General features: G+C 42.8%; 1 protein-coding gene across 3 annotated transcripts in view; it reads right to left on the bottom strand.

Moving 5' to 3' along the window:
• LOC135514434 (spindlin-Z-like) overlaps positions 1 to 15937 on the bottom strand; it is a 44542-nt gene extending 28605 nt beyond the window's left edge. The window contains exons 1-4 of one of the 3 annotated variants that reach the window (XM_064937934.1): positions 15854 to 15937; positions 15212 to 15272; positions 14827 to 14862; positions 14503 to 14606 (exon numbers count right to left, since the gene is read on the bottom strand). The gene's annotated coding sequence lies outside the window, so the exon portion shown is untranslated. The remainder of the gene's footprint in view (positions 1 to 14502; positions 14607 to 14826; positions 14863 to 15211; positions 15273 to 15853) is intronic. The other 2 variants (XM_064937935.1, XM_064937936.1) reach the window with 2 other exon arrangements.
• Between the last annotated feature and the right edge of the window lie 5266 nt (positions 15938 to 21203).

Genomic DNA, 21203 nt, shown 5'->3' with positions numbered 1-21203 from the left:
GGTGATTTAAATAGACTGGCTCTCATCAAGCTGCCCACTCAAGAAAAGGTGTTGTCAGTCAACCTACCAGGGTAGTTACAAACAGCACAGGAATTAAATCATCAACATGTATTGATCACATCTTTACTAATGCTGCAGAAATTTGCTTTAAAGCAGTATCCAATCCATAGGATGTAGTAATCACAATATAGTAGCACAAAAGTTCCAAAGGCTGGGCCTAATATAGTGAATAAGAGGTCATGCAATATGTTTTGTAGTGATTCTTATGTTGTTGATGTAAAGAATATTTGCTTGTCTGTGGTGTTTAATTAGGAGCAACCACACGCTGCACTCGACACATTTATGAAATTGCTTATTCCAGCTAATAATAAGCATGCACCCAATAAGAAAATTACTGTAAAAACTGTGATGGGTTCTGACTATAAACCTGAAATATCCTTAATCAAGTCACTAAGGGAGAGAGGGGAATGCAGAACGTTTACATTCTGTCAGAACATGTTATTGTTAGACGTCAGGTATCCTATGAAAAGGAGAATGGCCACAGTCTGGTTTCAGTTGTTGGGTTGCAATTTGGAATACTTGCTACACCAGAAGTTAATGGTTATATGTAAGGGGAATGGGGGTCAATTATGGTTGAATATGAGCCAGGGGCTTAGAATGTTACAAAGTAAGGGAAAAGGCAATCACATGGTTGTTGTCACTGATAAGGGTGGAGAGCTGTGGATTAGTGAAGAATGGGGGCCGAGGTGAGATCACATTAAGGGAGAAGGAACAGTTTATTATCCACCTCACTTAAACTTCCTGCCTAGCAATAAAGATGTAATGTTTAGAGAAAAGGAGGAGACATCACCTAAAGTGGGGAATACATACTTGTTCTGGTGGGAACATGTCTTTTGTCTGTTCAACAGTCTGACCCATTGGGTGAATAAACTTGGTTTGAGCTTGTCCTAGTTGTCCGGTAGGTTCTAAATAAAAAGAGTAAATACTAACAACTGTTAAATCCCCTTGGATTGATGAAGATTTGAAAAACTGTATGGTTGAGAGGGATGAGGCAAAAGGTATGACAAATAAGTCTGAAAGCCCAACTGATTGGCAAACGTACTGCAAATAAGAAATCATGTGACTAAACTCAATAAAAATAAACTATACTATGAAACAAAAAATAATTGATATAAAGAATGATAGTAAAAAGTTAGAGCACCTTAAATTACATTTTGGGAAAAAGGCAAACTCAGCGCCATATTCATTGAATCAGATGGCTCATTCAACAAAACCCACCGATATAGCCAACTACTTTAATTACTTTTTCATTGGAAAGATAAGCAAACTTAGGTATGACATGCCAGTAACAAAAATGATGACACTACACGGTAATTCTCATGAAACCATTAAAACAACATGGCAGTAATGTTTTTAAATATAAAACATGTAATTTAGTAATATAACAAAATATCATAATAAAGATAAGTGTTCTCTACCTTGCACAAAGAGTAATTTCAACATAGGAATGAATTACTTTTGTATTTTATTGCATTATCTGCTGAAATTCTCATTACCGCAACACGTCCAGCTCTGTCTCGTCCAGCTCTGCTACCTGTCCCAGACCTGCTGTTTTCAACTCTCTAAAGACAGCAGGAGTGGTAGAGATACTCTTAATGATCGGCTATGAAAAGCCAACTGACATTTACTCCTGAGGTGCTGACCTGCTGCACCCTCGACATCTATCCTTGATTATTATTAATTGACCATGCTGGTCATTTATGAACATTTGAACATCTTGGCCATGTTCTGTCACAATCTCAACCCGGCACAGCCAGAAGCGGACTGGCCACCCCTCATAGCCTGGTTCCTCTCTAGGTTTCTTCCAAGGGAGTTTTTCCTAGCCACCATGCTTCTACACCTGCATTGCTTTCTGTTTGGGGTTTTAGGCTGGGTTTCTGAACAGCACTTTGAGATATCAGCTGATGTACGAAGGGCTATATAAATACATTTGATTTGATTTGTCTGAATGATCCAAGATGGCGTAGCAGTCAGACGTCTTGTCCTGTCCCTTGTATATATCGTTTTCACATAGTTTTCTTCGCATACCTTTTAAAATATTTTGCTAAACCTCAACATCTAAATACTCTCCTGCAACCCGCCTCACCCAATGTAGCGTGGATCTGCTTTTTTTTCTTCTAAAGTATTTATATTTACTACGTATCTGGAACCCCTCAACTGAAGCTAGCCAGCTAACTACCAGCTATCAGTCAGCAAACCATTGCTAGCGGTCATCAGCTAACCTTTAGCTCGGAAAGCTCTCACCAGTTCGAACAACGCGACTCTAACCAGAGCATAACGGACCTATTATTTTTATCCCCGGATTCCCACCGCAAACGGAACATTTTCATCTGGATCTTCACAACTAGCTTCACAACCCCAGATGACTACTCCTGGCTACCGTTTCCATCCACTTAGCTTGAAGCTTGCCTGGCCAGAGCTCCTGTGCTACCACCGAAGCATACTCCTAGGCTACAATATCCGGACGCACAACCGGTCTATCAATGTCACCGAATGAAGAGGCATAAACAGACTTAACCCCATCACGACGTCCCCCAAAGGCTAACTTTCTAGCCCTTGCTATCTGATTGCTTGCTAATTCGGCCTGATAACTGCTAGCCTGCCCCGGTCTACTGACAGCTAGCTTGTTTAGCCCCGGTCTGCTAACTGTTAGCTTGTTAGCACAGGCCTGCTAACTGTCTGAATCGCCTTGTCCCCAGCCAGCCCAACCACTCAACGGACCCATATTTATTTTCAATCTCTTTTCGATTTTTAATTTGATTATACCTTCAGGTAACCTGCCTCACCCAATGTGATATGGAATCGCTATTTTTTTTTAATTTTTAGAACACATTCAAGAACCTCCAGAAGCTAACCAGCTAACTAGCTACAAGCTATTTAGTCATTGTTAGCCACTGCTAGCGGCTTTTACCTTCTGCACAGCCAGCCAGTTTTTTAACTGTTTTTTAACTGTCTCTCCACAACAATGCCGGATTCCTGCCATAATCCCTGTACCACTACTACTGATCTTCACAGCTAGCTTGCACGCAGTACCGAAGCTATCCTTGAGGCCCACTTCCCGGCTTACTCATCTGTTCACCCGAACCACACTCATACACGGCTAGAGCCCAATACTCCACCGGATCCTTGCTGTAAACTTGGCTACATAGCTGATGCCTGCTGGACTGTCCATTAATCACGGTACTCCATTCTGTTTGTTTATGTTTTATCTGTCGGCCCCAGCCGCACCCAGGCTCTGTGTGTAGTTAATCCGACCCTCTCTGCCTAGTCAACGCCATTTTACCTGCAGTTGTTGTGCTAGCTGATTAGCTGTTGTTGTCTCACCTGCTGTTTTATCTAGGTCTCCCAATCAACACCTGCGATTACTGTATGCCTCGCTGCATGTCTCTCTCAAATGTCAATATGCCTTGTATACTGTTGTTCAGGTTAGTTATCATTGTTTAACTTTACAATGGAGCCCATAGTTCCACTCTTCATACCTCTGATACCTCCTTTGTCCCACCTCCCACACATGCAGTGACCTCACCCATTACAACCAGCATGTCCAGAGATACAACCTCTATTATCATCACCCAGTGCCTGGGATTACCTCTGCTGTACGCATACCCCACCATACCCCTGTCTGCGCATTATGCCCTGAATATATTCTACCATGCCCAGAAATCTGCTCCTTTAATTCTTTGTCCCCAACGCTCTAGGCGACCAGTTTTGATAGCCTTTAGCCGCATCCTCATACTACTCCTCCTCTGTTCCGCGGGTGATGTGGAGGTAAACCCAGGCCCTGCATGTCCCCAGGCACCCTCATTCGTTGACTTCTGTGATCGAAAAAGCCTTGGTTTCATGCATGTCAACATCAGAAGCCTCCTTCCTAAGTTTGTTTTACTCACTGCTTCAGCACACTCTGCTAACCCTGATGTCCTTGCCGTGTCTGAATCCTGGCTTAGGAAGGCCACCAAAAATTCTGAGATTTCCATACCCAACTATAAAAAATTTCGTCAAGATAGAACTGCCAAAGGGGGAGGAGTTGCAGTCTACTGCAGAGATAGCCTGCAAAGTAATGTCATACTTTCCAGGTCCATACCCAAACAGTTCGAACTACTAATTTTAAAATTTACTCTCTCCAGAAATAGGTCTCTCACTGTTGCCGCCTGCTACCAACCCCCCTCAGCTCCCAGCTGTGCCCTGGACACCATTTGTGAATTGATCACCCCCCATCTAGCTTCAGAGTTTGTTCTGTTAGGTGACCTAAACTGGTATATGCTTAACACCCTGGCAGTCCTACAATTTAAGCTAGATGCCCTCAATCTCACACAAGTCATCAAGGAACCCACCAGGTACAACCCTAAATCTGTAAACAAGGGCACCCTCATAGACGTCATCCTGACAACTGGCCCTCCACATACACCTCCGCTGTCTTCAACCAGGATCTCAGCGATCACTGCCTCATTGCCTGTATCCGCTACGAATCCGCAGTCAAACAACCACCCCTCATCACTGTCAAATGCTCCCTAATACACTTCTGCGAGCAGGCCTTTCTAATCGACCTGGCCCGGGTATCCTGGAAGGATATTGACCTCATCCCGGCAATTGAGGATGCCTGGTCATTCTTTAAAAGTAACATCCTCACCATTTTAGATAAGCATGCTCCGTTCAAAAAATGCAGAACTAAGAACAGATACAGCCCTTGGTTCACTCCAGACCTGACTGCCCTCGACCAGCACTAAAACATCCTGTGGCGGACTGCAATAGCATCGAATAGTCCCCGCGATATGCAACTGTTCAGGGAAGTCAGGAACCAATACACGCAGTCAGTCAGGAAAGCCAAGGCCAGCTTTTTCAGGGAAAGATTTGCATCCTGTAGCTCAAACTCCAAAAAGTTCTGGGACACTGTAAATCCATGTAGAACAAGAGCACCTCCTCCCAGCTGCCCACTGCACTGAGGCTAGGTAACATGGTCACCACCGATAAATCCATGATTATCGAAAACTTCAACAAGCATTTCTCAACGGCTGGCCATGCCTTCCTCCTGGCTACTCCTACCTCGGCCAACAGCTCCGCCCCCCCCGCAGCTACTCGCCCAAGCCTCTCCAGGTTCTCCTTTACCCAAATCCAGATAGCAGATGTTCTGAAAGAGCTGCAAAACCTTGACCAGTACAAATCAGCTGGGCTTGACAATCTGGACCCACTATTTCTGAAACTATCCGCCGCCATTGTCGCATCCCAAATTACCAGCCTGTTCGAACACTTTCATATCGTCTGAGATCCCCAAGGATTGGAAAGCTGCCGCAGTCATCTCCCTCTTCAAAGGGGGAGACACCCTGGACCCAAACTGTTACAGACCTATATCCATCCTGCCCTGCCTATCTAAGGTCTTCGAAAGCCAAGTCAATAAACAGGTCACTGACCATCTCGAATCCCACCGTACCTTCTCCGCTGTGTAATCTGGTTTCCGAGCCGGTCACGGGTGCACCTCAGCCACGCTCAAGGTGCTAAACGATATCATAACCGCCATCGATAAAAGACAGTACTGTGCAGCCGTCTTCATCGACCTTGCCAAGGCTTTCGACTCTGTCAATCACCATATTCTTATCGGCAGACTCAGTAGCCTCGGTTTTTCTGATGACTGCCTTGCCTGGTTCACCAACTTCTTTGCAGACAGAGTTCAGTGTGTCAAATCGGAGGGCATGTTGTCTGGGCCTCTGGCAGTCTCTATGGGGGTGCCACTGGGTTCAATTCTCAGGCCGACTCTTTTCTCTGTATATATCAATGATGTTGCTCTTGCTGCGGGCGATTCCCTGATCCACCTCTACGCAGACGACACCATTCTGTATACTTCCGGCCCTTCCTTGGACAATGTGCTATCTAACCTCCAAAACGAGCTTCAACGCCATACAACAACCCTGCCGTGCCCTCCAACTGCTCTTAAACGCTAGTAAAACCAAATGCATGCTTTGTCAACCGTTCGCTGCCTGCCCCAGCATGCCCGACTAGCATCACCACACTGGATGGTTCCAACCTAGAATATGTGGACACCTATAAGTACCTAGGTGTCTGGCTAGACTGTAAACTCTCCTTCCAGACTCATATCAAACATATCCAATCTAAAATCAAATCTAGTCGGTTTTCTATTCCGCAACAAAGCCTCCTTCACTCACGCCGCCAAACTTACCCTCGTAAAACTGACTATCCTACCGATCCTCGACTTCGGCGATGTCATCTACAAAATAGCTACCAATACTCTAATCAGCAAACTGGATGCAGTTTATCACAGTGCCATCCGTTTTGTTACTAAAGCACCTCATACCACCCACCACTGCGACCTGTATGCTCTAGTCGGTTGGCCCTCGCTACATATTCGTCGCCAGACCCACTGGCTCCAGGTCATCTACAAGTCCATGCTAGTTCACCTCTTTGGGCAACCCGACACGCAAGCGTCCCACCTTGCCAACAATAAATGCAAATGCGCTACGCCAAATGCTAATAGCACTCGTTAAAACTCAAACGTTCATTAAAACTCACATGCAGGGTACTCAATTCAAGCTACACTCGTTGTGAATCTAGCCAACAGATTTTTTAAATGCTTTTCGGTGAAAGCATGAGAAGCTATTATCTGATAGCATGCAACACCCCGAAATACCAGAAGGGGACGTAAACAAAAGAATTAGCGTAGCCGGCGCTACACAAAACGCAGAAATAAAATATAAAACATTCATTACCTTTGACGAGCTTCTTTGTTGGCACTCCTATATGTCCCATAAACATCAAAATTGGGCCTTTTTTTCAATTAAATCGGTCCTTGTATACCCAAAATGTCCATTTATGAAGACTGTCAGATCCAGGAAATACACCATTTTTAAACGCAACGCTATTTTTTTAAATTAAAAAAGTTGCCTATAAACTTTGACAAAACACTTCAAACTACTTCTGTAATCCAACTTTAGGTATTAGTAAACGTTAATAAACGATCAAATTGATCAAGGAGCGATCTGTATTCAATAGCAACAAGTTTGGAAAACGTAGTCCACTTTTCCGCTTCCATTTTTTCCAGCTATGTACCTGAAGACCGGATGTGCCTATTACTCATCTGATCAAGGATTTAGTTGCATCGAAATCACAACACTGGCGACATCGTGTGGAAGCTGTAGGAACTGTAATCCCATCCTTAACTATTATTCCTTGCAATAGACAATACAGAGACTGGCGGATTGATTTTTTCTTCGTCGATTTTGTGATCAGGTTTCCTTGCGATTTTGACCACGGAACACGTGCTGTTATAGTCACAGACATCATTGAACCAGTTTTAGAAACTTCAGAGTGTTTTCTATGCACACATACTAATCATATGCATATACTATATTCCTGGCATGAGTAGCAGGAAGTTGAAATGTTGCGCGATTTTTAACAGAATGTTGAAAAAAGTAGCCCGATCTCTAACAGGTTTTAAAGCTCCGCCTTATCTCAGTTCAATGGTCACAATGTCAACACCCACCAGTAGCACGCGCTCCAGCAGGTGTATCTCACTGATCATCCCTAAAGCCAACACCTCATTTGGCCGCCTTTCGTTCCAGTTCTCAGCTGCCTGTGACTGGAACGAATTGCAAAAATCGCTGAAGTTGGAGACTTATCTCCCTCACCAACCTTTAAACATCTGCTATCTGAGCAGCTAACCGATCACTGCAGCTGTACATAGTCTATCGGTAAATAGCCCACCCAGTTTACCTACCTCATCCCCATACTGTTTATATTTATTTACTTTTCTGCTCTTTTGCACACGAGTATGTCTACCTGTACATGACCATCTGATCATTTATCACTCCAGTGTTAATCTGCAAAATTGTAATTTTTTGCCTACCTCCTCATGCCTTTTGCACACAATGTATATAGACTCTCTTTTTTCCTACTGTGTTATTGACTTGTTAATTGTTTACTCCATGTGTAACTCTGTGTTGTCTGTTCACACTGCTATGCTTTATCTTGGCCAGGTCGCAGTTGTAAATGAGAACTTGTTCTCAACTAGCCTACCTGGTTAAATAAAGGTGAAATAAAAAAATAAAAATGCATGATATGTTGTAATTTAAACAGAGTACAATTTAAATATTTTGAAAAAAATGGATGTTCTAATAGATGTTTTCAAATGACAGAAAAAGTATTAGCTAAATATTAATGTATGATAATAATGAAAAAAGTGGAAAAATCAAGTGTCCGTGACTGATGTTGTCATCCTCCGCAACATTTTTGAAGGACAGAATTTTAATAAAGTTTGATTTTGAATGAAGCAACACATCTGCCAGTACCTTCAAGATGGCTACCAGGTAAGCAGATCTCTTTATATTTCTCCAGTTAAAAAGTTAAACAATCACGTCAGACTGCGTACATGACAGTATTGATCATCATTACCGATACAGGTAGTTTTCCATATTTAGAAAAACGTTAGATTAAAATTGTTCTATGAAAATATACTTCATTAATGTCTAATTATGTACATTGAGTAAAATTTGCTTAGTCATCATGTCTTCTCGATAGTTAGCAAAACATGCTAAGCTTCCTCATCCTCCGCAACACCATTCTCACTTACCGCTGCAATTTGTGGTAGAGAGAACCTCTGTTTTGGTAATGAGAATTGTATCATACAGACTATATTTTTTTAAATAGATATAATGAGCTATTAATTTAAATGTTATTTATTAACTGTTGATATTTTGCTTTATGTCCTGTTTAATTGCAAACAGTTAGCTTTAGCGAAGGCTAGACTGAATTCTGAGAAAAAGTTTACACCAACCCAGAACTGCTGGAAGAGTACAGAAGGAAGGCGAGAGAAGATGTTAGGGGTTGGAGAGGTTACAGCAAGAGTAATTAGCATATATATATATACACACATACATATATATATATATACACACATACATACATACATACATACATATATATATATATATATATAGTGCCTTGCGAAAGTATTCGGCCCCCTTGAACTTTGCGACCTTTTGCCACATTTCAGGCTTCAAACATAAATATATAAAACTGTATTTTTTTGTGAAGAATCAACAACAAGTGGGACACAATCATGAAGTGGAACGACATTTATTGGATATTTCAAACTTTTTTAGAAATCAAAAACTGAAAAATTGGTCGTGCAAAATTATTCAGCCCCTTTACTTTCAGTGCAGCAAACTCTCTCCAGAAGTTCAGTGAGTATCTCTGAATGATCCAATGTTGACCTAAATGACTAATGATGATAAATACAATCCACCTGTGTGTAATCAAGTCTCCGTATAAATGCACCTGCACTGTGATAGTCTCAGAGGTCCGTTAAAAGCGCAGAGAGCATCATGAAGAACAAGGAACACACCAGGCAGGTCCGAGATACTGTTGTGAAGAAGTTTAAAGCCGGATTTGGATACAAAAAGATTTCCCAAGATTTAAACATCCCAAGGAGCACTGTGCAAGTGATAATATTGAAATGGAAGGAGTATCAGACCACTGCAAATCTACCAAGACCTGGCCGTCCCTCTAAACTTTCAGCTCATACAAGGAGAAGACTGATCAGAGATGCAGCCAAGAGGCCCATGATCACTCTGGATGAACTGCAGAGATCTACAGCTGAGGTGGGAGACTCTGTCCATAGGACAACAATCAGTCGTATATTGCACAAATCTGGCCTTTATTGAAGAGTGGCAAGAAGAAAGCCATTTCTTAAAGATATCCATAAAAAGTGTTGTTTAAAGTTTGCCACAAGCCACCTGGGAGACACACCAAACATGTGGAAGAAGGTGCTCTGGTCAGATGAAACCAAAATTGAACTTTTTGGCAACAATGCAAAACGTTATGTTTGGCGTAAAAGCAACACAGCTCATCACCCATCCCCACTGTCAAACATGGTGGTGGCGTGGCAGCATCATGGTTTGGGCCTGCTTTTCTTCAGCAGGGACAGGGAAGATGGTTAAAATTGATGGGAAGATGGATGGAGCCAAATACAGGACCATTCTGGAAGAAAACCTGATGGAGTCTGCAAAAGACCTGAGACTGGGACGGAGATTTGTCTTCCAACAAGACAATGATCCAAAACATAAAGCAAAATCTACAATGGAATGGTTCAAAAATAAACATATCCAGGTGTTAGAATGGCCAAGTCAAAGTCCAGACCTGAATCCAATCAAGAATCTATGGAAAGAACTGAAAACTGCTGTTCACAAATGCTCTCCATCCAACCTCACTGAGCTCGAGCTGTTTTGCAAGGAGGAATGGGAAAAAATTTCAGTCTCTCGATGTGCAAAACTGATAGAGACATACCCCAAGCGACTTACAGCTGTAATCGAAGAAAAAGGTGGCGCTACAAATTATTAACTCAAGGGGGCTGAATAATTTTGCACGCCCAATTTTTCAGTTTTTGATTTGTTAAAAAAGTTTGAAATATCCAATAAATGTCGTTCCACTTCATGATTGTGTCCCACTTGTTGTTGATTCTTCATAAAAAATACAGTGTTATATCTTTATGTTTGAAGCCTGAAATGTGGCAAAAGGTCGCAAAGTTCAAGGGGGCCAAATACTTTCGCAAGGCACTATATATATATATATATATATACATATGTGTGTGTATATATATGTCTATAGGGAGACTACGCCCTCATACACTGTCTATAGGAAGTCAATACCCTACAGTGTTTAGAAGTCTACACATCGCGCACACACATCCACCACACACGTGCACGGTCACACACACACACAAAGTCAGTAAGCCATTCAGTCCCTACTATAGGATGTGTACACACAGTCAGTAAGCCATTCAGTCCCTACTGTAGGATGTGTACACACACACAGTCAGTAAGCCATTCGGTCCCTACTGTAGGATGTGTACACACACACAGTCAGTAAGACATTCAGTCTCTGCTGTAGGATGTGTACACACACAGTCAGTAAGCCATTCAGTCTCTGCTATAGGATGTGTACACACACAGTCAGTAAGCCATTCAGTCTCTGCTATAGGATGACGTGTCCATAACAGTAAGATTTTTCCCATGTTTCTAGACATGCTCATTTCATGGCATGGTTCCTTTCCATCTTCAGATGTCAAAAACGAAAGCAAAAACAAAACCCCAGATCTGACCAAGAAGCCACATGAAAAGAAGAAAAAACAGTGGCGGGAAAACTCAAAGGTATTACAGAAAAGAGAAACATCTAAAAGCTGTATTGGACATAACACAATCAATCAAGGAAGATGATACACTTCAACATGTTCAATAAGAAAAATGAACAAGTTGAGAGCAGACAAGAGAACAGACATTCTAACCTCAGCAGGTAAATGTCCCTGCCATCAACTCAACTCCTAAAATAAGAGACACCAGGACCAGTGAATACATCTAACCCAAAGGAATCACCCAAAAAGTGGAACAGAAGCAAGAAAACACATTCAAAATTGAGGTCAAAGTTGCACTACACAGAAGAGAAACTGCTGGAGAGGACCAAGGAGATGGTCAACCTAAAGAAAATACTGAAAAGACTTAAGGTGATGGCTAAGAGGAATCAGGTAATTGTCAACATGGAAGTCAGAGGTCCAGAAGAATTATCCAATAACAGCCAGAGAAGAATAATCCGCAAAGTTGTTAGCCGCTTCCTTTGTCAAGATGAAATATTCACTGTAATAAATGGGAAATCGGGAAAAGGGGACAGATATTCCTCAATAGAGCCTTAACGGACACCATGGCAAATCTTAATAAAGACTTCTATCTGAGAATCCAAGGGACAACCTTTCCAAGGCTCAATTCTTTAAACTTAAGCCATTTTGGATTGACCTGCGAAGAGTCACAGACAGAAAAACAAGTGCTTGCAAAACACATGAAAACTATGGTTTTGAAGATGAAGCTGCACCAACTTGTGGCCATATAAACATCAACACCAAGGGACACTGTACAGGCCAGTGTGTGTAGTGACGATGACGTACTGTTCTAATGTTCTCGTATGTGTTGTTTTTATGTGTTCTGTGTTTTTAGCCAATGTATGTTATGTTCTTTTGAAGCACTGCAAATTAAAATTGATTGAACTTGAATCCATGATTGTGCCAATATTATCTCATTTATTTTCTACATTAAATATCGTGTTTTTAACCATACCTCAGTCTTAGTATACTTACTATCATTACTGAAATCAACCTCATTTCCGAATCTATATATCATTACCGCAACAGGTGTTCATTTAATGTTAATTTAATGAATGGAAGAAATAGTAGTTTGCTTTTAAATGCATGTGCGGAATCTATACGTTACGTTCTATCAGGCTTGCCACATCATTTTGGAAATATTTAATTGAAACCGGACATCAAAAATATTAGGTTGTAGATTGCGGAGGTTGTGAGAGAAATCAGTCAAAATCACATAAAAAATGTAATTTAAAAATATATATTATTTCACAGTTTCAAGTAACTGTGCATGACTTAATAAAAAATACATTGAAAATGTATTAGCTTTCCTAACGGTCTTGACGTTTTCAGAGGACTTGTTTTGGAAAATATGTTCAAAAAGGTGTTAAATTGTCAGTAAATATTTTTAAACTAATGCTCACAAACACTTCAGACCTTGTTATTAATGCCTAAAAAGGAAATTTGTTGATGCATGTCTTTTTAAAGATTTAATGTTTGAAATATTTGAAACCAAGATTTCATGAGAATCACCCACACATCCAAATATATCTGACCAAATTATGAATGACAAGAAACTTTTGCATTCCGTAAAGTCAGTGTGGAATAGGTGATTGTTTTGTTGTTGTCCATAAACAACGACAAGCCACTGGGGTCTGACAATCTGGATGGAAATTGACTGAGGATAATAACGGACGATATTGCCACATCTTCAATTTAAGCCTACTAGAAAGTGTGTGCCCTCAGGCTGGCTCAAATAGCCAACCAATCAGCCTGTTACCAACCCTTAGTAAACTTCTGTAAAAAAAAAATATATATATACTGTATTTTCAAAAGCATTTGAAAATTCTGGTGTTAATATTTCACAACCTTTGCAGGCTTTTGGAGTAGCCTATATCCAACACCAGAGGTATTCAACTCTTACCTTATGAGGTCCGGAGCCTACTGGTTCTCTGTTCTACTGTACCTGATAAAGAATTGCACCCACCTGGTGTCCCAAGTCTAAATCATTCCCTGGTTGTCAGACTTTTCTAATCATTACTTGTTTTGTTGGCAGATGTAGACCGTTCCAGCATCGTAAAAGTGTGCCCAGGCAGACATTATGCATACTAATATAAAATCAATCACTTAGAATTAAAACTGTTCCAATACTAGGATTTGTACTACATAAAGCCATGACTACATGGAACTATATTCCACATCAGGTAACTGATACAAGCAGTAGAATCAGATTTTTAAAAACTGGTAATACACCTATAGAACAATGGGGACTGTGAAGAAACACACACACACAAAAGTACTGACACATGCATACATGGTCTAATTGTTGTATGGTGGTATTAAACATTTAGTACTGTAGCTATGTAGTGGAGTAATAATGTTATATGATGTACTGTTTTATATTTTGTTTCACATGTAAAGTAAGTTCATTGATATGTCTGGAACCCAGGAAGAGTAGCTGCTACCTTGGCAGCAGCTAATGGGGTTCCCTAATAAATACAAATACCTAGCTAGGTCCCCCTCACAGGTTCGGTCACTCTCCACTTCTGCTGGGCGTGCATCAATCCGTAATCAATGCCAACCATGCACGGTTAATCTAAAGGCAAGTCAGTCTGTGACAGCCCTTTCACAGACTTTGCCTCAGAACCAGACCAGAACCAGGAACCATTCCACTACTGATGTATCCCCATTGTCATTCAGGCTGGGATAACATTCCAGTTAGTCAATGGGTCTCTTTGGTATGTATCTGCTGACTGTCTATAGTGAACTGTATAAATGGAAACTGATCACCCAACAGCCCCAATATCCCGCCAGTCATACAGGAAGGATACCACCCATGTCGCTGCAGCTTGCCCAGAAGGACCAGTTAGCTGTGCAAGCTGATCAGGCCCCAGAACTACAACCAAAACTGACTACTTCGTCTCCTCTCCCTTTCTTAAAAACACACTCATTTCATGGAGAACTCAAAGACTTTGGATCAACCTTGCACACTTAATTTTAGTGGGTAAAAGAGGGCTGTACATATACACTACTAGAGTAGCTGAGTGTGGTATTATGGTTGCTTTCCTGTAACTTGGTTACGCTACTGTGTGTTTGTGTCGTGAAAGGCTTGTTATTATATTTTGTAGAATTGCCCATTGTTGATATGCTGTAAGTGTGTGAATGAGATTAAAACAAACACATTGAAGTTGGCTTTGGCTATTCAAACACAGAGGCATGGCAGTGCCACTCATAGTTAAATATACCAAGACCCTTACGAAACCATTTTTAAAGACAGAATAATACATACAAAATGAACAAGGGCTACTTACGTGCAGGTGAAGGAGTTGGAGTGTAATCATGTTGGCCATATTGGATTCAGAATAAAATTGATTCACACCAGCCTTTATAGTCAAGTGTTGTAAACTACACAATTCTGGGGAAAAAAATGAATGTTGGATGGCATATTGAATGAGGCAAAATATAAAGATAATATGTGATGGCCCCATGACTTAATTGAAATACTAGGGGCTAAAAGATACAAAATCCTTTAAGGAACATTAGACCCCCAAAAAATATATTTTGATGTCTGAGCCCATTTGTTTTCCTTAGAGCCAATTACAATAGTCACAACATGAAAAAACGTGTAGCCTTACTGTTTGAATTTTCTTGTCAGGCAGGAACATACAGCACTGAATGAGAGCAAATTTTTACACGGATAGTTGTCTATTGAATAGCTACCAAAAAGTGAAGTTTACATTCATCATAAATAAATAAATAAATATATATATATATATATATTTCATTTCCACCTATTGTATTGGTGTTTTCTTTAGAGCAGATTACAATAGCCACAACATAAAATAAAAAGTGTTACTGTATGTATTTTTATCAGACAGGATCATTTAGCACTGCTTGAGTTAAGGGGATGTGTCACAATATCTATCAATTTAACAACTTTTGCAGTAAAAAAAAATCACACAACCATCCACTTCATACATGAGCCCTTAGAGATATGGAAAAAAACGTGGTTTATTTTACCTCGGGTATGGGTATCAAGAAAATGTGGGAGCCTTGCCACTAGCCTTATAGGCTGTCATTCCTGAAAATGTATACACAATTGGGATTAGAATTACACACACCCAGTTCATTCATGGTTTTTCAAAAAAAATGTACCTACAGATAACATTGAAACAATGTGTATCTGTCTCACTGCCCCCGACCTAACTATACTTTTATTTAACAGACATGGAGAGCAGTTATAGCTAAGTAAATCTACTCAATATTCTCTGTAGTGATCCAAGAACGTATAGGATTGCCATTTATACAATAAATAAAGTCAAAGGGAGGAAGTATTTGCTTGCGGTTGCATTTGTAAACACATGTGCATCCTGAAGCAATGATTCGCTTGATTGCCAAATAGGTGGATTGACTGGATTCTAACAATGTCAGCCATGTTGGACCAGCAGTACATACAAACCCCGCATCGGTGTGCAAAAACGGCGCAGGCGAACAAAGGAAGGGAAAGTATATGGTCTGTTTGACATGCATTTTAAATGCAAACAAAAAAACAGTTTTATACACAAATATCCCGTGCACCCTCATAACTCCCATGGAAACCAGCGGTCGTCTGAGGCCATGCATTTCATTATCAATCGAGTGATTCGTTTGAGGGTTGCTTACCCGATGAATTGTAAATCGAATTAATTGGTCCCCTCTCGCATTTCCTCCAGCTCCGTTTGTATGCATGCAACCCTAAAGCTATGACCGAATCCACCGCTGTGAAGCAGGCAAGAATAATTAAGTAGTTCCGGGTCATGGATTTTTGAAATCCTTCAGAATAAGAGACCCGTCCTGTATTTATTTTTTTTCACCTTTATTTAACTGGGGCAACTCAGTTACGAACAAATTCTTATTTTCAGGGGCTGCCTGAAACTGCCTGTTCAGGGGCAGAACAACAGATTTTTACCTTGTCAGCTTGGGGATTTGAACTTGCAACCTTTCGGTTACTAGTCCAACACTCTAACCACTAGGCTACCCTGCCGTATACATTGTAAATCAATAATTAGGCTGAAAATGATGGAAAATATGCACAACTATCTTTATATTTCATACTAGTTATTATACATGGATTAATGAAATGTTTTTTGTGTATGTACTATCATTTATTGCACCGTGCACAATTTGATGTATGTTGTGTCGCTGTCAAAGAGTGGCCCATTCTACTCAGGAGCACTTTTAGTTTCCAAATCCACAGAGTTTACACCCAGAAGAGCGTCGCTGCTCCTTGTCCAGCCCGTAAAGAGTGGAAAAATCATCTTAAATACAATGTTGCAGTAAAAGGTTTCTACAGCCCTTAAAGCGAGTGTACAAAAGTGCAGACTGGACCATTGTTTTATGGACACAATCAATTGTTTTTCCTGCACAGTGCTTTATAAGTACCATATAGTGTCCAGAGGCCCAAGGCAAAAATATTTGACCACAGTTGACCACCAAGTTTATTCCACACAAAGAGATGCATACCAAGCTCTCCCCCGCCCTCCATTTGGCAAATCTGACCATAATTATATCCTCCTGATTCCTGCTTACAAGCAGAAACTAAAGCAGGAAGTACCAGTGATTTACTCAATACGGATGTGGTTAGATGACGCGGATGCTACACTACACGACTATTTTGCTAGCACAAACTGGAATACGTTCCCGGGATTCATCCAGTGGCATTGAGGAGTATACCGCCTCAGTCATCTGCTTCATCAATAAGTGCATTGACGACGTCGTCCCCTCAGTGATTGTACGTACATATCCCAACCAGAAGCCATGGATTACAGGCAACATCTGCATCGAGCTAAAGGCTAGAGCAGCCGCTTTCGAGGTATGGCCTCAGACGAACCATCAAACAAGCAAAGTGTCAATACAGGCTTGAAAGCTGTAACGGACTACAAAGGGATACCGAGATGTGAGCTGCCCAGTGACGCGAGCCTACCAGACGAGCTAAATGCCTTTTATACTTGCTTCGAGGAAAGCAACACTGAAGCATGCACGAGAGCACCAGCTGTTCTGGATGACTGTGTGATAATGCTCTAGGTAGCCGATGTGAGCAAGACCTTTAAACAGGTCAACATTCACAAAGCCGCGGGCCAGACGGATCACCAGGATGTATACTCAAGTGCGGACCAACTGGCAAGTGCCTTGACTGACATGTTCAACCTCTCCCTGACCGAGTTTGTAATACCTACATGTTTCAAAGCAGACCACCATAGTCCCTGTGCCCAAGGAAGCGAAGGTAAACTGTCTAAATGATTACAGGCCCGTAGCACTCATGTCGGTAGCCATGAAGTGCTTTGAAAGGCTGGTCATGGCTCACATCAACAGCAACCTCCCTGATACCCTAGATCCACTCCAATTCGCAAACCGCCCCAACAGATCCACAAATGATGCAATCTCAATCGCACTCCACACTGCCCTTTCCCACATGGACAAAAAGCAACACCTATCTCAAATTCAAATAGAATTTGATTGGTTACATATAGATGGTTAGCAGATGTTAATGTGAGTGTAGCGAAATGCTTGTGCTTCTAAATCTGACAGTGCAGTAAAATCTAACAAGTAATCTAACAATTTCACAACAACTAACTTGTACACACACAAGTGTAAATGGATGAATACGAATAGGTACATATACAGTTGAAGTAGGAAGTTTACATATTAAACTCAGTTTTTCACAATTCCTGACATTTAATCCTGTTAAAAATTCCCTGTTTTAGGTCAGTTAGGATCACCACTTTATTTTAAGAATTTCTTCAGCTTCCTGAGGTTGAAGAGGCGCTGTTGCGCCTTCTTCACCATGCTGTCTGTGTGGGTGAACCATTTCAATTTGTCCGTGATGTGTGCTCCAAGGAACTTAAAACGTTCCACCTTCACTACTGTCCCGTCGATGTGGATAGGGGGGTGCTCCCGCTGCTGTTTCCTGAAGTCCACGATCATCTCCTTTGTTTTGTTGACGTTGAGTGTGAGGTTATTTTCCTGACACCACACTCTGAGGGCCCTCTCCTCCTCCCTGTAGGCTGTCTGGTCGTTGTTGGTAATCAAGTCTACCACTGTGGTATCGTCTGCAAACTTGATGTTTGAGTGGGCGGCGTGCATGGCCATGCAGACATGGGTGAACAGGGAGTACAGGAGATGGCTGAGAACGCACCCTTGTGGGGCCCCAGTGTTGAGGATCAGTTGGTTGGAGATGTTGTTTTCTACCCTCACCACCTGTGGGCGGCCCATCAGAAAGTCTAGGACCCAGCTGCACAGGGAGGTGTCGAGACCCAGGGTCGAGGTTAATGACAAGTTTGGAGGGTACGATGGTGTTAAATGCTGAGCTGTAGTCGATGAACAGCATTCTTATATAGGTATTCCTCTTGTCCAGATTAATGTTCAATAGTTCCCTCCTTTACCTGTTAATCTACAAATCAGATTAAAATGTATGTACGAAATCTTAACTATATTTGTAAGTATGGTGTCCAGTAGAGCACCGGAACAATGGTGAAATCTGTGGGATCTCACATTTTGCAACACATGGTTTGAAAAGCACGATCAAATGAAGTTTCAGACGTCATTGATGACATACTTCTGATAAAGTAGATACACACATTGGCACACTGCTTCGAAGATAGCTGCTTAGGAATTTCGACGCATGCCTCGGTCAGCTTTCAAATGTAACATAACATAACGTAACACGTAGAATGTAGTAAATCCAAGCCTAATTCTGATTAGTTCTTGTTGAGAGTATGGGTTTTGGATCGATGTTGTTACCTGGGAAATCTGGCCCAAGCCCTCACCCTCCGATCCAACAGGTCCCAGATGTGCTCAATGGGTGTCACGTTTGTCGTCAGAATGAGTGGACCAAGGCGCAGCGTGAGTAGAGTTCCACATATTTATTACAGTAAAACTTCAAAACAACAAAGAATTAACGAACGTGCAGCACGCAGGTGGGAAAAGGGACACACTAAGTATGATCCCCAATTAGGCAACGAAATTCAGCTACCTCCAATTGGGAACCATACACATACACCAATATATAAATATACTATCTAGAAACCCCCCTAGTCACGCTCTGACCTATTACACCATAGGGAACCCCGAGGGCTCTCTATGGTCAGGGCGTGACAGTAAACCCCCCCCCCCCAAAGGTGGGTTATAGGGTGGGCAACTAGCTTCAGAGGCAGCTCCGGTGTGGGATGTAGCACCCGCTCAGGCCGCGGATCTGGCCATGAAGCCGGGTTGAACGCCCTGCCCACCGGCGCAGAGGAAGACTCCGGCCATGGAGCGGTACTGGACGCCATGCCTGGACAGGGCACCGGCACAAAGGAAGACTCCGGGCATGGAGCGGGACTGGACGCAGTGCCTGAACTGGGACGAGAGCCAGACCCGGTCCCCCGGTGCGAACACCGGGGTCTCACTGCGGTAACGGTCTGCGCTGGTTTTCTGGCAAAGCGCGGCTCGCTGGAGGTGAACATGGGCAGCCTCCCATGTCTCCTCCGTGCGCCTGAACCAGTTGTCCACCGCGGGAGCCTCGGTCTGACCCTGATGCCACGGCGCCAGAACCGGCTGGTACCCCAATATGCAATGAAAGGGGGAGAAGTTAGTGGAGGAGTGGCGAAGCGAGTTCTGTGCCATCTCGGCACAGAACCGAGACTACTCCGTAGTGCCGGAAGACATGAGTAAAAAGGTCTTCCGCAGTCTGTAGAGCCATATGAAGATTGGGCAGAGGGAGGGGACGACAGGACTTAGAGAAACGATACACAACGACCAGGATTGTAGTGTTTCCCTATGAAAGAGGTAGATCAGTTAAACAAATCCACAGACAGGTGTGACCAAGGTTGTTGTGGAACGGGTAAGGGGTGTAGCTTACCTCTGGGCAGGTGTCTCGGAGCCTAACACTGGGCACACACCGAGCAGGAGGAAACATAGATCCTCACGTCCTTAGCCAAGGTGGGCCACCAGTATTTCCCAGTCAGACAGTGCACCGTCCCACAGATCCCCGGATGACCAGAGGAGGGTGACGTGTGGGCCCAATAAATTAACTGGTCATGGACAGCAAACGGAACGTACATACGCCCGACCACACACTGGAGGGGAGCAGGCTCTGTATGCAACGCCTGCTCAATGTCCACGTCCAGCTCCCACATGAGCGGCGCTACCCGGGAAGAGGCCGGGAGTATGGGGGTCTGATCCATGGGCCGCTCCTCTGTGTCATACAGCCGGGACAGTGCATCTGCCTTCGTATTCTGGGAACCTGGTCTGTAGGACAGGGTAAACACAATTGGGCTAAAGAACATGGCCCACCTTGCCTGACGAGGATTCAGTCTCCTCGCTGCCCGGATGTACTCCAGGTTGTGGTGGTCCGTCCAGATGAGGAGAGGGTGTTTAGCCCCCTCAAGCCAATGTCTCCACGCCTTTAACCACAGCCAACAGCTCCCGTGTCCAAAATCATAGTTACATTACATTTACATTTACATTTAAGTCATTTAGCAGACGCTCTTATCCAGAGCGACTTACAAATTGGTGAATTCACCTTCTGACATCAGTGGAACAGCCACTTTACAATAGTGCATCTAAATGATTAAAGGGGGGGGTGAGAAGGATTGCTTTATCCTATCCTAGGTATTCCTTGAAGAGGTGGGGTTTCAGGTGTCTCCGGAAGGTGGTGATTGACTCCGCTGTCCTGGCGTCGTGAGGGAGTTTGTTCCACCATTGGGGGGCCAGAGCAGCGAAGAAGCTCCGCCGGGCTGAGCTTCTTCGAGAAGAAAGCACGGGGGCGGAGTTCTGGTGGTGTACCTAAGCGCTGTGAGAGCACGGTTCCTATCCCAGCCTCGGACGCGTTCACCTCCACTTTGAACGCCAAAGTGTGATCCGGAAGGACCAGCACGGGAGCCGAAGTAAGCAGAGCTCTTAGCTGCCCAAAAGCCCTGTCCGCTTCAGCCGACCACTGCAACCGTACGGGATCCCCCTTCAGAAGTGAGGTAATGGGAGCAGCCACCTGGCC

The sequence above is a fragment of the Oncorhynchus masou genome, chromosome 25, assembly GCF_036934945.1.
Source record: "Oncorhynchus masou masou isolate Uvic2021 chromosome 25, UVic_Omas_1.1, whole genome shotgun sequence".
In the NCBI taxonomy this organism is placed as follows: domain Eukaryota; kingdom Metazoa; phylum Chordata; class Actinopteri; order Salmoniformes; family Salmonidae; genus Oncorhynchus; species Oncorhynchus masou.
This window is presented reverse-complemented; position numbering and strand designations above follow the sequence as displayed.